Below are 6000 nucleotides of genomic sequence, written 5' to 3'. Positions count from 1 at the left end.
TGGGAACTCGAGAGTCAGATGAAGGAGTCTTATCCGGAGTTGTTCGCTTGAGGTATGTTTTCGAGGACGAAAACTCTTTTAGTGGGGGAGAGTTGTAACACCCCGATAATAATATGTATTTATTTAAATTAAATTAATAATATGTTTATTAATTTAATTAGAATATTTGAATTATTATTATTTTTTTGGAATAATAATTATTGGGATAATTATTTAGTGGAATAATATTATTGGAGTATATAAGTTGGAATAATAAAAAGTCCCAATTTTTGGAAAAAGATTTTCACGTGAAAGGGGAAAAGAGGCAGAAAGGGCAAAAAGAGAACCAGAGAACGAAGGTTGAAGGAAGGAGAAGCTTGGAGCTCAGAGGCTGCCGGATTGACTCAGGTAAGGGGGGTTATCATCAATTAACGGGTATTATGGGAGGATATGTACTGGGTAGTAATAGACCATTGTTTTACCTCTGATTGGATGATATATGTTGAATTTGTGAACTTTTGAGATGAACGAAAATTGGATTATAATTGACGAAATTCGTAGGAATTAGAGGTAGAAAGGTTAGAAATTTGTGAAATCGAAAGTGTATGATTCGTGTTAGATGATATGAATGAATGGTGTGTGAAATTTGGACTGTAGAAGGTTGAATTGGATAGGTCTCGTAGCAGAGAAAGCCATTGCAGATCTGAGAGCTCTGGTCTCTGGTCATACGCGTATGGCACTAGGCAATACGCGTATGAGATGTTGGTACGCGTATGGGGGGAAGCCTTACGCGTATGGGTGGAAAAGATGGCATTTTGAACGTGAATTGGTCTCTGTTGGTACGCGTAATGGGAAGTTGTTACGCGTAGCGTACGCGTATGGGATAGGTGGTACGCGTATGAGTTGGGCGAGGAAATGCGCAATACGCGTAAGAGAGTAGGCATTACGCGTATGGAGTTGGCCAGGTTTGGGCAATACGCGTATGGCATGGACAGTACGCGTATGGGCAGAGTTGGGATTTTCCTGAACTGTTGTTGTGCAGTTTTTGGTTGTTTAGGCTGAGTGATGTACTTAGCTGAGATATGATGTTGTAGGGGTCATTTCCCGTTGTTTTGAGTGGTATAGGTATTAGTAGAGCGGGCTAATACTGTGGTTGATTATGTGGCATGATATGATGTGCTTTTGTGATTAATTATGTTGATGATGTGTGATGGTATACATGATGATGTGAATGTATACGTTTGTGAATAGGCTGTATTATGGCTTAGAGTGTGAGCATGTGTCTATTCTTGATTATTGTTGATGTTGCATTGCTAGGTGATTAGCATGCATGTTGTGGCCCATTTGGGGTGGTAGCTAATTCCCATGGTGAGGAATTAGTGAGTATATCATTTGATTGTTGTTGTTGATGTTTGCATGCTAGGTGATTAGCGTGCATTTCATGGCCCATTTGGGGTGGTAGCTAATTCCCATGGTGAGGAATTAGTGAGTGAGTCACTATGTCTCAAATGAGTGGGACTAGTGAGCTTGGTAGCCGTGCCTGGATTTGGACGGTGAGGTTGAACTATATGTTCACAAATAGTCGGTACCGCATGCATAGAGTCTCATTGCATAATAAATGTATGGCATATAATATGAATGGATGTATTCCAGTATTATATGTGTGTTGTGTGTTGTGTTGTTGATGTTGAGTATGGTTGAGATTATATATATGCTATATGTTATTGTTGAATATGATGTTTGAACGGATACTGCCGTTGCTGAGTGTGTAGTCTGGTTAGGGTGAATTAATGTGTTAATTACTTAGCATTACATGTTGTTCTATAATGCTTATTATATTGATTGAGGAACTCACCCTTACGCCTATTTTTCAGGTAACGAGAAATGAGTTGAGTAGGAGCTAATGCTTGGAGTCTAGAGTAGTTCTTATGGGTCATGCTCTGATAGATGTAACATCGGGAGGGGATGTTTTAATTAAATTGATATTGGTTGTTGAATGATTTACATGTATTGTGTTACATGTTTTACATTGATGTTGAATTATTCCGCTGCGAATTATGCAAAGAACCTTATTTTGATTAAATAAATGAGCATGACAGGATATTTTAATGATTTTGTGAAATGATTGTGTGACACCCTTCGGGGCATAATTACTCTGATGAATATATTGTTATTTTAATTATAATAATTTGGGGTATTTAGAAGGGTGTTACACATCATGGTACTTACTCATTGTTTCATGATGTTTATTTACCTGTTAAAAACTTCTCTTGGTGGTTTGTATACATTTTTGTAGGGTATCTTCAAGTGGTGAAGGTTTCCTTTGAATCAGAGCTTGTTGATTCGGATGAACACCCTGATTAGCGCTTGTGTTCTGATTGTTCCTCCATCTGAAATTTGGGAGATCCTTCCATCTTGGATTGTAGGTATTAGAATATATGTTTTTTATGGAAATTTGTAAATCGAGCTTCTTCACTAGATCCTTCTAAAGAGAACCTTCAAGTTGCATGTCCATCTCGATAAAAATCACACCTTTGTGTTTGTACCTGACTCACGTTAGCTTTACTCAAGCTGTTTTCAGCTAGCTTTTTATTCAATAATTCAATTTGAGATAAAAGTGCAGTATGAGTATCAATGGCTAACATACCTTTTGGTGTGCCTACAATTTCAATTTTTACTGATATTTCACTCTTTGAACGATATTCATTCAAGCACATATTTTCAATCAAGTCTTTAACTTGTGGTTCGATCATTTTTTTGATCGTACCTCCCGCGGAAGCATATAGCAGCATGCGTGTTTGACTATTGAGACCTTTGATAAAATTATGCATTTGCTCCATGTTATTAATATTATGATTTGAACATCTGTGTAACAAAATTTTAAACCTTTCCAATGAGTCATACGATGATTCAATTTCCTGGTGCTCAAAATTGTAATTTTCGCTCTTCGGTCAACAAACTGAGTGGTGATGAAGAATCTCTCTAAGAATTTGTCCTCACGATCTTTCCATGTCCGTATAGTTTCATTTGGAAGGAAAAGTAACCAATCTTTTGCTTCCAATTAGCGAGAAACCAAACTGCATCATCTTGACTTGGTCTTTAGTGACCCCAGCTGGCCTACAGATCGAGATTGCTTCGTAGAAGCGAGCAAGATGCTCCCACGGGTCTCTAATTGCGTTCACATCGAACGAATTATCTCTTAAGCCTGAAGGCATAAACTTTTTATGTCAAAGTTAACGGGGTATGCTGGTACAAACCCTCTAGAAACCTGTTCTTCATCAATTCTTTTTCAGTAGTCCCACATAGTTGGTGGTGGTGGTATGACTGCCATGGTGATTTCCTCTTCAGCGTCCGAAGAAACCAGTGAATCATCTTGTACTAATATCCTTTGAGCCATAGTCGCTTCTCTAACCGATCTTCTGATGGCACATGCATTTCTTTCAATTTATGGACCAAACAGTGTCAATATCGATCTTGAGTTGCGCATACACAAGCAAGAAATACCTTAGTAACATTGTAATTAAATAATTAACGAGAAAATAAAAACAAAAAACAAAAATTAAATAAACAAACGTTTCACAAGCGTTGCGTTGTTCAAGTTAGCAACAGTCCCCAATAATGGCGTCAAAAATTTGATGACTTCTCGGCAAGTGTACCAATAATGTCGAAGTAATAAAAAGATCGAATCCACATGGACTGCAGACAGTAATTGTGCAATGTTTAGAAAATACTAAATAGGGGGGGGGGGGGGGGGGGGGGGCGAGTGATAATGCAAAAAAGAAAATAGAGTGTTATGTCAATAATATGAAAGCGATTGGGTTTTGTATATAGTCCCTTATTTCTCTATTATTGGTGTTCGATGTATTTCATAAATGATATCATTGCTATAATTCCACGATGAATTAACAAATATACTATACCCAATTCCTTGGTGTATAACTCACTAATCTATACTCAAAGTTTCTTATCCCTAGTCCACCAGCATAAGTAAGATTAGGCAATGCAAGAGAACGTTAATTCCTAAGCCATTACTCGAGGTCTCATATCCTTATTCAACCGACATAAAACACAACAATTTCCCTAAGTCAAACACATAGGCTAATTGTCAAAATTCCATATGCGCCCAAAATCAGATTAAAAGAATATCTCACATAAAAAGGTGTAATTGAATAGAATTATAAACTCAAATTGTTCACGCAATAACAAATTAAACATATGTCCCAACAATATTAAAATAAGTTCATTAAACAAAACCTAACCTAGATATAATTAACTACACATAATGCAAACTATAACACCAAATACAAATAAGAAGTTTGCATAAGAGTTTCCTTGAATAACTGGCCTCCAATGGCTTCATATGCACTCCCAATATGCCTTTCAGTGTTGTAAATTGTCACTTGTAGTGTAAAATCACAAACCCTTTGAAAAGATGCCCAAAACTCATTTTTATATCATTCAATCAATCCAGAGTGCGTCATAATAGGCCCAAAAAAGGACTTATCATGAGCGTGATAAATTGCATTACGCGGGATACTGACTTTGCTTTTCTATCATGCGTGCAATGTTGCATGATGATACGCTTGATTATTCCAGTAGCTGCACATTTTTTCTCTTTTTTCCATCTGATTTTTACTAAGTCCTTATTTCTTCATACTTAGTCATTTTTACATCTTTCTTTGGTCGTTATTCTTCATCTTTGCTCCTCTTTAACTTGTTTTGATTCGTTTATTCAACTAAAAAGCATGCAATGACAGAGTGTCATCATGGGACATATGTCGAACACGATATCCTAGACAATTGGTTTGACAAGTTAAATCGGAAACACCACAATAGCAAGTACTAGATGATGGAGCAGAAAAGCAGGAAATAACTTGTTTACCTAGTTCGATGAAACCACACCTATTTCTGGGGGGTTGAGTCCACAACTCAAGAAAGAAAATTCACTATTAGTAGTTTAGTATAATTAGTCTTACAAGCAACAACAAACCCTATGTTGTTCAATGCCTCATCATAACACTACCTAAAGACTTTCGATTTAGGGCTCCCCCTAAACATGAGAGCTTGCTCACTTTATTCTCAATCACACAACTTATGATTGGAGATTACAACTCAATAATCAATGTTGAATACTACCACTCAAATCTAGACAAACAAGTTATGCCAAGTTACTGAAACATAATGGTTTACATACAACAATAACAAGACTCAAAATAAACCATAGAACTCTAAAATCTTTAATTTAATGTTTGGCTTTCAATTTAAGTTTTGAGCTCCTTATATAGCATAATAACTATGGACTTTTCTCCTTGGATAATAACTTTAATTTCGTCTAGAGTTAATGCATAATATGTTGGATATTAGTTGTTCCGTAAATATCTCCAACAAGATATGATATGTTTCAATTTAAATTCAAAAATAAAATTTCATTTAAATATGAATCAGTCTTCATCCAACTGTCAAACAAATCACCTAATCATATTGCTAAGCCAATTAGCAATAAAATCGGATCTAGTTTTTGGCAATAAACTCTTCCAAAACGCAATAGTATTTACCTGATGCGTAAGGCCCATATGTCGTACCTCATGCCGCGACATCGCATTCATCATGTGCTCCTCCTCCACCTCCATACATATTAAGCAAGCTAGATAATCTTGAACACTTTGAATACTTCTCCATGTTATTGTTTTGCCAAATACAGTTAATCCGAAGGGTCAATCCAATATGAACTACACTTTTTAACGCCCCTCATAATCCCCTTATATTATAGCTCATAATCTTCATTAATTCTCAATACCTCGTGTTTCTATCCTAACCTCCCTTACAACCCCTTCATCTTCTGTGGCCGCCCCTCCTCTATTATTTACTGAGGCCTTAATCCCTCTCCTCATGAACAAATAAAATTTTCAAAATTTCCCCTTCATCTCTTGAGTTACTGGCCCCAATCTCGTTTCCAAACTCCCACATCCATTGAGAGATGTATTTGTCCTCTCAATGGATCTAACCCATTATTTCAATTCA

This window comes from Lathyrus oleraceus, chromosome 3 (genome assembly GCF_024323335.1).
Source record: "Lathyrus oleraceus cultivar Zhongwan6 chromosome 3, CAAS_Psat_ZW6_1.0, whole genome shotgun sequence".
NCBI classification, from domain to species: domain Eukaryota; kingdom Viridiplantae; phylum Streptophyta; class Magnoliopsida; order Fabales; family Fabaceae; genus Lathyrus; species Lathyrus oleraceus.
The sequence above is the reverse complement of the archived record's forward strand: the minus strand, read 5'-3'. Positions refer to the sequence as shown.